Source organism: Sinocyclocheilus anshuiensis, unplaced genomic scaffold (assembly GCF_001515605.1).
Source record: "Sinocyclocheilus anshuiensis isolate Anshui unplaced genomic scaffold, SAMN03320099.WGS_v1.1 scaffold850, whole genome shotgun sequence".
Lineage (NCBI taxonomy): Eukaryota > Metazoa > Chordata > Actinopteri > Cypriniformes > Cyprinidae > Sinocyclocheilus > Sinocyclocheilus anshuiensis.
This window is the reverse complement of record NW_015537937.1, coordinates 2,574,803-2,587,247: the sequence shown is the minus strand read 5'-3', so window position 1 is coordinate 2,587,247 and position 12,445 is coordinate 2,574,803.

Below are 12,445 nucleotides of genomic sequence, written 5' to 3'. Positions count from 1 at the left end.
GTACTTTAAAATCAATCCTAAATATAACTGGAAGCCAGTGTAAGGACCTGAGGACTGGTGTGATATGCTCAGGTTTTCTGATTTTTGTCAGAATCCTGGCAGCAGCATTCTGTATGAGCTGCAGCTGTCTAAGTGTGTAGATTCACACCTGTAGATCGGTTGCTTTGTTCCGAAACAGGGATTAAAATTATAACAATGTTACTTTTTATTCTTGGTGCGGTTCGCATTCACATGGCAAAGTTTCTAAACGGACCAAATTTGTTAATACAAGTCACGCGCGAGTAAACTGTTGTCTCATTGGTCAAAGATCCACGGTTTATGTTCCGGGATTCCACTAGCTGTCACGGCTGTCATTCGTCAGGATTGAACAATAACAGCTTCGCGGGCTTATTGTTGCTCACTACAACCGAACCGCTCCAGAGTTCGTTTTCAATCGAGCCGAGACCACCTTGTTCAGGCGATCTCGGACCGATTGTTTTGGCACGGATCCGGGCCCGATTGCCGTGTTCACATATGCCCAAACGAATCAAGCTAAGAGGGGAAATGCGCCAGGTTCCGAAACAATGGGCCAGGTGTGAAAGCACCCTAATAGTCTTCTTGGGAAGGCCGGCGAGGAGACCACTACAATAGTCCACCCTGCTGGTGATAAAGGCATGAACAAGTTTCTCCAATTTGTCATGGACGTCCACTTAGACTTATGCTCTCCTATACTCACATAATAACCTCTCCCTTCTAAGTATGACCGGAACCATTTGAGTACCATCCCAGAAAGCCGGACCCAGTTTTCCAGTCTCTCTAGAAGTATGTTATGATCGACAGTGTCAAATGCAGCACTAAGATCTAGTAGTACCAGCACTGATATTTCACCAGAATCAGAATTAAAGTGATTATAATTTATTATCTTAATGAGCGCTGTCTCTGTGCTGTGATGCGGTCGGAAACCAGATTGAAAAATGTCAAGGTATCCATTTGAGTTTAAGTAGTTGTTCAGCTGATTAAAAACTACCTTTTCAATAATCTTGCATATAAAAGGAAGATTTGATATTGGTCTATAATTGCTCAAAATGTTGTTATTAAGATTGCTCTTTTTCTTTTTTCATATTAGTTGATAATCGTTAGTTGCAGCCCTTTAATGACCTCATGTGACAGTGAGCTCATTACAGGGATGCAACTGGCGATTATTTTGATAACTGACTGACTGAGTAATTTGTTAGTATGCTTAATCGTCTATTTGGGTGATTAATCATTAATCAACTTTTCGGGTGATTAATCATTGGGTCTTAACTGACTGTTCTAACACATTAGGCTAAAAACTATTATGTGCATGGTGTGGGAAGTGTGTCAAGATAGCAGGTTGACGATTTAAGGTGCTGTACTATTTCTTCCAAAATTTTGCTCTCAATTGCTACAAAAACAGACATAGTAACTTATTTTTGAAATTGCGGTCGAATCTGTCTGACCTCTGCATAACTTGAGGATGTGCTGATTGCCTTTCTGATATTATTGATCTTCTCAGAAAAGAAAGAAGGAAACTCATTGCATTTGCTGTTGGAGAGCATTACACTGGGAATCTGACTTGGGGGGTTTGTCAGTCTCTCAACAGTAGCAAAAAGAGTGTGAGTGCTGTTTAAGTTACTGTTTATAAGGTTTGAGAAGAAGGTCTGTCTAGCTGTGGCTAGTTTCACATTGAAAGCATGAAGGCTGTCTTTATAGATGCTATAGTGAATTTCAAGTTTCGTCTTCCGCCACATCCGCTCAGCTTTTCTGCATTGTCTTGTCATACTTTTCTGAACTGCTGTTGATTTTAGTGCGAGTGTTGTTTAAGTTACTGTTTATAAGGTTTGAGAAGAAGGTCTGTCTAGCTGTGGCTAGTTTCACATTGAAAGCATGAAGGCTGTCTTTATAGATGCTATAGTGAATTTCAAGTTTCGTCTTCCGCCACATCCGCTCAGCTTTTCTGCATTGTCTTGTCATACTTTTCTGAACTGCTGTTGATTTTCTCCAAGGTGATTTTTGTCTGCCAGTCTTTTTACTGAGTTTTACAGGAGCAAAATCATCAATAACATACTTAACTTTTGAGTTAAAGGAATCAAGAAGATCAACAGAGTCTGCAGAAATGCTTGGTGTTAAAGATATTATAGCCTCCATAAATAGCACACTAGTGTTTTCGTTAATGCATCTCTTTCTGACAGAGACATATCTAGACTCAGTGGTAGCAGAGACCAATATATCAAAGAAAATACAGACGCTACATCCTTAATAACAATGCTTGGTGTTAAAGATAATATAGCCTCCATAAATAGCACACTAGTGTTTTCGTTAATGCATCTCTTTCTGACAGAGACATATCTAGACTCAGTGGTAGCAGAGACCAATATATCAAAGAAAATACAGACGCTACATCCTTAATAACAATGGATGAAATGTTTAGACCTCTACTGAGCACCTTTCAGCACAATCCCTAAATATTCAAAAGACAAGTACTGACCAAATGACACTTGCTTGCATTGATAGACATCTTTAAATAGAGCAGCTACACCTCCACCTCTCCTAACAGTTCTGCAGACACTCATGAAAAGTAAAGTTAGGAGGGGCTGTTTCATTGAGGACTGTTGCACTGCAGCTGTCTTCTAGCCATGTTTCATTTGGAAACATAAAATCCAGGTTCTTTGTTGTTATTAAGGTTATTATTCTACTAGAGAAAGCAACAAAACATAATGCATTCCTTCTCATGCATCTGCGTCATTCTTAAATAATTCAGAACAACTTGGTGCGTAAAACATATTTTATACCTACAATACTGGTTAACTTCTATTAGTTACAATGAAGTATAGTGGTGTTGATGTGTCCATTGTAGTGTGTAAAGAAAATCCACTGTCTTCATCAGTCAGAATCCATCCATGAGCTGGGAGAATATATGGAGAGGTAATAAAGAGAGTAAATTCGGACAGTACCAGTCAGTCTTGTTTACCTGTTAGGGCTGAGCTTCAACCTGTGTAGATATCTAATGTGTTTTATATGAAAGTATATCTGTGTGTGTTTGTGCACATGTGTGTCAGCACCCCTTGACCTTGGCTTGCACACACACACTGTAAAAGCCAGAAAAAAATAAATCTCAGTCATATACACACTGACAGCTAATCTCATTCCCTGCTGTCATGCTTCATAATTATTATCTCTATGAACTGATCGAGTAGCGGGCGAGGTAAAATGGGGCTCCGTGGGTGGGGAGGTGAGATCGATCGCCAGCGATCGGACCGTCGATAATGAAACTGTGCTGTGCAGGAGGCCATGTTGGATCTCTGCAGGAGTCTGAGAACTGCTGCGGAGGGCTGTGTCTGATCTTCACGGCAAAGAGAAAGAGAGAACAAACCATCTTTAATGAGGGCAGATGCATGACCTTATATACACACACTTTTCTGATTATACAGGAACAAATAAAAGTCTGAGGAGTGATTGAAAACACAGTGGTGTCAGTTCCAGTTAAGGGGCAGAATATGTGCTCCCCTGGAAAGCAGAAGCACATACGAGATAAAAGACTGTTCAGAATGGAATACTAGCATATGACAGTATACTGCACCTACTGGGTTGTGCTGTTGTCAAATAACTTCAGGTGATGCCATTATTACATTATTTTATTTCAGCCAAACAAGTTAAGTTCACATTTGGAGAAAAAATGAGAAAGTTATGGATGGATCCAGCTGTGACAAATTTGTGGTTTGGGTTGGGTGGGGGGAAAAAAAATCACACAGTGTATACTATTCTGCATACTACTTTTAATTGTGAAAAAGTATGCATCACAAAATAAATAAATGTATGCGGCATCCCTTTTTAAGTTACATTACTGTTCAAAGTAATTTAATATTATCAAAATTAATTTAATATTAGTAAGTTAATATTTTTAATCACCCTTAATCACCACATTAGGATGATTTCTGAAGGATCATGTGACACGTAAACCTGGAGTAATGATGCTGAAAATTCAGCTTTGCATCAAGGAATAAGTTATATTTTAAAATATATTAAAATAGAAAGCAGTTCTTTATTGTTATGTATTATTAATTGAAATCATATTTTACAATATTACTGTTTTTACTGTATTTTTATTTATAAAATGCAGCATTGGTAAGCTTCATTTATCATACACTGATGCCTAGTTGTAATCACAGAAATTAATAGTCATATGTATTATATAGTTATATGTAAAAAATTATATAGTTATATAAAAAAAATTCAGTCAAATAATCAGGCAAGGAGGAGATATTTAATATTTGCCTTCGAAACAAACAACAATAAAAAAAGTCTGTGATCATTTACTCACCATTATGTCGCTACAAACCTTCCCGATATGGATCTTTTCCATACAATGAACATGAACAGGGATGGACACAAAAATGACAATCATAAAAATATAATAACAGCAGTCTGTTACAATGTAGCCATATGATATATTGAAAATATTAAGCCAACAGATAGCTTTGTGTCTTTCAGTACTTGTAGAAATTCAACAAATAAATGCATTGAAATATTAAACATAAAAAAGTATATAAAAATACATTTTTAGTTAATATTACAGTAGTTTAATCAAATATTTATCAGCAAATACCAGCATACTTTTCAGTCCTTTCCGCACACAAACCTTCTGCAACTTCTAAAAAAAAAAAAAAAAAAGTAATTCTGCATCTTCTGATAAAGAAAGAAAGGCATACAGGTTTGGAACGACATGAGGGTGAGTAAACAACGACCATTTTTCATTATGGGTGAACTATAAAGTTAAAACAACTGATATTGCTTCTAGTTTAAATTCCCCACTGGAAATAAAAGATGAAGTTGAGTGCGATACAATACAGTGTGCTCTGATTGTAGAATGCATATGTTAAATGTAGATGGACATGCAGAAAATTTGCAAAAACAGTGAGTAGTAGATAGTATACGCCTCTCAACAAACCCAGAGAGGGAAAATGACCTGTCGAGGTCATTTGAAGAGCACACTCATCTCCCACTATCAAACATAACGGCACTTTCTATTAAATTACGCTGAGTGGATCAGAGATTTCTGCTGGGCCATTCACAGCCATAACATTTAATTTTCCTTCGAAATTCAATCAATTAAGACATCCATGGTCCTGATGGAGAAATATCTCTTTTCCTGTCTCATTAAAGTTGTCATAAGAGGAATGAGAATGTCTTTTTTGAGCTTCTCATCTCACACACACTCATCGCTGCCTAACAAATCATGTCACGGTGACCAGTGATATTCTACCTGAGTCCACCATCCGAGAACAACCTTTCTAGATGATTTAATTTACGAGGGAAATGAAAACAATGCCACAGGCTCCCGGGCCCTTGTTTGGTCCGGTCCTGAATGATGTCACTGCTTTCCCCCACCATCCTTTATTTTTCAGCCCTCCAGATAAGGAGGGTCAATAAAGAAGGCAGAATGGATGAGGGCCCCCGTGAACAGGGTGGCCCCGAGCAGCCAGGCGGAAACAAGTGATGACTCATCTGTTCGGATGAAAAAAGAAGGGATGACACTCATCCATTTCCTAGCAGACGGAGGTGTTTGGTCCCGTAATGAAGTCATAATAGCAGATGACACAACTGTGCAATATAGACTTGCCCTCAGAAAGCGACACAGCGGGGGGCGTTTCATCATAAACTGTTTGTGTGTGTACGTCTGCCTGTGGCGTTTGTGTTCATATGATTTTATAGCAGTCTGGTGCCTGTCTGTGTGAGCTCCTGAAACGTGCTTCCGAAATCACTTTGTAAAAATGACATCTATTTAAGCTGCAGATGACAACAGCAGGTTTCCACTCAAATAAGGTCTATGGAGATCAACATTTTCATTACTGCAGATACGCCACACATACACAAGGAAAATTCTATTCATTGCTATGAAAACAAAGGATTTGTTTGGAATTGACTGCTAGCATAATGCTTACAGCGCAGTACATACTGCATTCTATTTAAAAAAAAACATGAAACAATATGAAGTTTGCAAGGTGTCACATGGTAGTAAACCACTGCTTGATTCTAAATTGCTGACACAATGCCTTAATTCAGAAAATGTTGTCGAAGTTGCTTGGAAATGAATATGGATATCTGGTATTGTGGCACTGGGGTCAAAGCTTTGGCCTTGCAACCAAGAGGCTGTTGAATTAAGTTGTGTATTGAACGCTTAACCTTAGGAGACTCCAGAGAAAATGTTCCTGTGTATTATGATGGGATATTAACTTATTGTATACTGAACAATGAAAAATGCATACTGCTGCATACAAATAAAAATGTGAAAAAGTATGCAGTATGCACAAAAAAAAAACCTGTATGCAGCATTGTTACTCCTCTACCATTGTACACTACACTGTAAAAAATGACCGTGAATTTCGCTACCGTATTTTTTTACGGTAAAATTCCGGCAACTACAGCTGCCATTTTTTTACCGGAAATTTTACAGAAATTTTTTACCATTTAAACGTTTGCTGTCAGTAAGATTTTTTTATTTTTATTTTATTTTATTTTTTTAAACATTGTTATCAATCATGTAAAAAAAGCTGTTCTTTTGAACTTTCTATTCAGAGAATCATGGAGGAAAACACACACAAAAATTAATAAATATTACAAAAAATATTAAGCGCCACAACTGTTTTCAACACTGATAATAATAAGAAATGTTTCTTGAGCACCAAATAAGCAATTAAAAGGATTTCTGAAGAGTGGAGTAATGACTGCTGAAAATTCAGCTTTACAATCACAGAAATAAACTACATTTTAAAACAGAAATCAGTTATTTATATTTAAATTATATTAAATTATAACAATATATTGTTATTTATAGTGTATTCAAAATAAAAAAATACCAACCACAAACATACATCAGTGTATTTTTAATTCAGCGAGTGGCATCCAGTTAACATCTCAAAAATTATTCAATACTTATGAACTTATTTTTGCATCCAATTTTGGCTATAAATATTCAACTTTTGGCCGTCCAATTAAATTATATCATAAAAAAAAAAATAATGACTTGACGGTTGATTTTACTTCCCGTTCATTCTCACTGGAAATGTAAAGTCAAGTTTAACTCTGCATTGTGGGATATGAGAATGCTTAATTACTGCACAATCTGGCAGGTGTAGTAGGTCATCTGGGTATTTTATGCATACATAAAATATGCATACCATGCAGAGTGCACAAATCGCATGATACTATCTATTATTTTTGAAACACAGTATGCAATTCTGACATACCCATACATGCATTCCTAACAATTCCCAATCCACAGAGGGGGTGGAAGAGGGAAAGAGAACATAAATAAAGTTTGACACCCCATCTACATTGCAAACGACAAACTAGCATGCTGCCATTATAACCTAGGAAGCTGTATGGAGAGCAAACTACAAATACATACAGTATAGAGACATATTCTGCAGTTTGCAGTACAGGCTTCCCGCTGTGATGAACATGAGAATGATATGATGTGAAATAGCAGATTTTTTGAGGATAACTACATCCTCAGCTATATATATTTGAGTTTAACAGCTGCTCTTAACCTTGACCTGTGTGAGTAATCACTTAAATGTAAATTAGACTCCAATATTTGAAATTAAATGGCAGTTTTCCAGAAGAAATAACTAATTACCTTCCATTTCCCTGGCCAAGCGCTGCCATCAGCCCGTCTGGATTCCTGCCATCCTTGAGCAGACCTCGGAAGGAAGAAAACATGTGTTTTCACATACATGAATAAAAGAAAAAAAAAAGTATTGCTGTCTGTTCCCATCTGGCTGACCGATGACTCACACGGAGATGAAGGCAAGGTTAAACCTCAGCGCAAGGAATATGATCTAAAAGAACAAGTGAGCTTTTTTATTTTAAAAGCATTTAATTAAATAAAGGCAGGTACTTGTACAAATGTAATATCTGTAAGATGCTAACCCGATAAACGTCAGGCTCTTTGTGCAGATATATTATCATGCTGGAGCACAGCTGTTCAGAACAAATCAACAGGTACCTAAAAGCACTCTTTCAATACAGAAATACATTTACTAAACAACATTTACTAAACAATATCTAAACAACATTTGAGTGGTGCTGCCCATGCAAACTATGAGATTCATTTTGGAATGCTAAGATGTATGAGTGGATTTTGACATGTTGCTATGCGGTTGCTAGGTGGTTACTAGAGTGTTTTGGATTGTTTTTTACCAGCAAGTCAAAAGAGAGTATGCTCAAGTCTCCATGAAATATTCAAAGATACTTGTATTTAGTCTTTGTATGTTTCTGGGAGTTATTTATTTATTTACTTGCCTCTTTATCATAGACCTGAAAGAAAGTAAGCACAAAAGAAAGAGTGAAAGAAAGTGTGAAAGAGTGAAAAAGCAAAAGAAAGAGCGAAAGAATGAAATAAATGATCATCCACCATAAAGGAAGAACGAAAGAGTGAAAGAAAGAGCAAAAGAAAGCATGAAAGCGTGAAAGAAAGAGCAAAAGACAGAACAAGAGAAAGGGTGAAAGAAAAAAAGAAGCGAAAGAAAGAAAGTGCAAAAGAAAAAAAGAAAGTGAAATAAAGAGAGCACAAAAAGACAGCACAAAAGAAAGTGAAAGAGAGTAAAAGAACAAAAAAGTGAAAAGAAAATGAAATAAAGAACAAAAAAGAGCATAGAAAGATATCACAAAAGAAAAAGTGAAAGAAAGAAAGAAAGAACGAAAGAAAGTGAAAAATGAAAAAAGCAAGAATGTAAAAATAAATGTGAAAGAAACAAGAAAGAAAAATTGAAAGAATGAATTAATCAACAAATGCATTCACTTATTGGTTTAGCATATCTTAACTTAAAGGATATGAGAAATAATAATAAAAATAGTAACCACTCAAAATACCATAGCAATCACATAGCTACACCATGGCAACCACTGATTGATAATTATTTTCTTGCATTGTTCAGATGAGCAGAGGCTCATGTCAGAGAATATTACTAGAGTAACAAAAAGGTTAAAACATCCCTTCTTGTTTTCTTTTGTCATCTTCCTTTCTATTATTTTATCCTCTCGAGTCCCATGTTAAATAACAAATATGTAAAATCGTTCCTTACCCTTGGGGGTGACAATTCACACTGGTTTTATTTTCTCTTTGTAGTTTGAATGCTTTATTGGTCTCCTGGGGGAAAGACTACGGCAAAATTAAAGTATATAATTTTACATGAATTCATTATAATAAATCTAGAGTTAATACACCAGGGAATGTCTACATGTTTAAGTGTCACTTACTGTAGGATTAAGATTTGAGAAACACTTGGCTGAATTTTTCTGGAGAGAACGGCAGTAGTCGAAGCTGGAAAAGGTAAGTGAAAAACGGTCTGGTCTTCTTTGGGTCAGCTGTTTGATTGTCAGGAGCGTATGATGGAAGGCCAGAAGAAGGCCGACAAGCTGTTTACCACAGAGCAGGCAAGACACAAGCAGACACAGAGACAGTTCATACACGTTCAAAAGAATCCAGGAGCAAGTTGTGGAAGAGCAAGTTTGACCTGTGGACAAAAAATATATCTCAGTTGTTTCTTCTAGACAGCAACAAAGATAAATGGAAAGCAAAAGGCTGTCAGAATCGAAGAAGTAGAAGAGTTTCAGAAAAATCCCTACAGTGTTTCAAACTTATAATTGCCATGATGCCAACATCTGCAATCAAAAATATATGTCCAAGATCAAATTATATGATGCACCATATGGACAAAAGTATTGGGACACATCGCCTAATTACTGAATTCATGTATTTCATTCAGACCCATTGCCACATGTGTATAAAATCAAGCACAGAGCAGGCAAGCTTCATGCAATGGGTTTCCATGGTTGAGCAACTGTATGCAAACCTTGCATCACCAAGTTCAATGCCAAGCATCGGACGAAGTGGTGTGAAGCACACTGCCACTGGATTCTGGAGCAGTGGAAACTTAGGGCCGGATCCACAAAACATTCTTAGGAAGAAATTTCTTATTAACTGCCATTTTCTACTTATTTACAAACTTAAGAAAAAAATCTAAGATTAATCTTGAAAAGAATCTTAAAAATCCTCGTAAATAAATTCTTAAAGGTAGTCTAACCTCAGATGTGTCTTAAATATCAAATGGTAAGAATGATTTAATGGATTTATTGGGTTATTTGAAATTAATTGTTATATTTAAGCATTACAACAACACTAGTTACATATAATACATAGCAGGACTATTAACAGCGATGTGCACAAGTTTTCTGCAGTGACACACTAATGACTGATAATGTGAACAATGATCAGTCATGATTGTGTGTGATGCACCTTTTGTGAATTCAAAATTCAATAACAACTCTACAAAAACGAGTCAGATAGAGAACTTGTTCTTAATTTTAGCCTTTAGATACAAATGTTTTTCATTTAATTTATCAGCGAGTCTTCTGCAGGAAACGCCATTTATTCAATTAGATAAAGACTGTCTGATAAAGACATTTTCTTCTTAAGAAAAAATAAGATGTCCTTAAGAACGTATTTGAGAATTTTGCAAGAATTGCACTTAGGAACATTCTTACAAACTTCTTGGAAATTATCTTAAGAAATGTATTAACTTATTTCTTAAGAAGGTGTTCGTGAATCTGACTGCTGTTCTCCGGAGTGACAAATTGTGATTCTCTGTTTGCCAGTCTAATGGCCAAGTCTGGGTTCGGCAGATGCCAAAAATCTTAAGAAGAATTCAAATTCTTGAAAATAATCTTCTTAAAAATCATCGTAAATAACTTCTTAAATTTAGGACAGCCCCAGACTTGTCTTAAATCCCAAACAGTAAGAATTATTCAATGAATTTATTGGGTTATTTCAAATTAATTGTTATATTTAAGCATTACAACAACACTAGTTACATATAATACATAGCAGGACTATTAACAGCGATGTGCACAAGTTTTCTGCAGTGACACACTAATGACTGATAATGTGAACAATGATCAGTCATGATTGTGTGTGATGCACCTTTTGTGAATTCAAAATTCAATAACAACTCTACAAAAACGAGTCAGATAGAGAACTTGTTCTTAATTTTAGCCTTTAGATACAAATGTTTTTCATTTAATTTATCAGCGAGTCTTCTGCAGGAAACGCCATTTATTCAATTAGATAAAGACTGTCTGATAAAGACATTTTCTTCTTAAGAAAAAATAAGATGTCCTTAAGAACGTATTTGAGAATTTTGCAAGAATTGCACTTAGGAACATTCTTACAAACTTCTTGGAAATTATCTTAAGAAATGTATTAACTTATTTCTTAAGAAGGTGTTCGTGAATCTGACTGCTGTTCTCCGGAGTGACAAATTGTGATTCTCTGTTTGCCAGTCTAATGGCCAAGTCTGGGTTCGGCAGATGCCAGAAGAACATCACCTGCCTGACTTGGGCTAGGTTTCTCACTTCCAGTGAAGGGAAATCATAATGCTTCACCATACCCAGACATTTTGGACAACGCTATGCTTCCAAATTGTGGGAACAATTTGAGGAAGGCCCTTTTCTATTTCAACATGACTGTGCCTCAATGCACAAAGCAAGGTCCATAAAGATGTGGTTGGATGAGTTTGGTGTGGAAGACGTTGACTGGCCTGCAGAGAGCCCTGACCTCATCAAACACCTTTGGGAAGATCTGGAACAGAGATTGCGAGCTCAGCCTTCTCGTTCAACATCAATGCCTGACATCACAAATGCTCTATTGGATGAATGGGCAAAAATTCCCATAAAAAACACTCAAAATCTTGTGGAAATCCTTCCCAGAAGAGTGGAAGCTGTTATAGCTGCAAAAGACTTATTTGCTTCTTCTTATTGTTCGTAAAGAATTGTAGTAAGTTCACTTAAGTTACAAAAGAGCAACCTCTGAGCAATAAAACATTCCTCTATGGGGGCTGTTTAACTAAAAATTTAAATTTTGTTGAAGCTTTAGTACTGCAGTGTAGCTCGTGATTCTTTCCTCGGTGGATTTGATCAGTTTGTTTCAGACAAGATACCCAGGGCTATAAACTCTCAGCAGGTAACAGCAGGTAAAACTCGCGCCCTCAAAATCTCTCAGAACTGCAAACTCGCAAAACTTTGAATAATCCGTTTCATCAGTTTCTTCCTCAAGGGAAGTTTTTTTTCCAGATGGCAAACCAACCACAACAACTTTTTGCTATTGCTGCGGCACTGTCTGCCAAAGTCTTACCTGCAGAATGTTCTGGAAGCCTTTGTCGTGAATGGGAATGGGTGTTCCCAAGACTCAAAGCTAGTGAATTATCACCAAGAAAGTAAGCAAAACATAAACATCTAAAACGTACAAACAAAGCAACTACCCTAAAAGGAATCCATACACCTTCATAATTGTGTTCCCATTTTTAGGATTTTGAAACATTAGAAAAATTACATATATATCTGCTTAAAATAAAATAAAAACTTAATATTCTGCACTACTTCTACA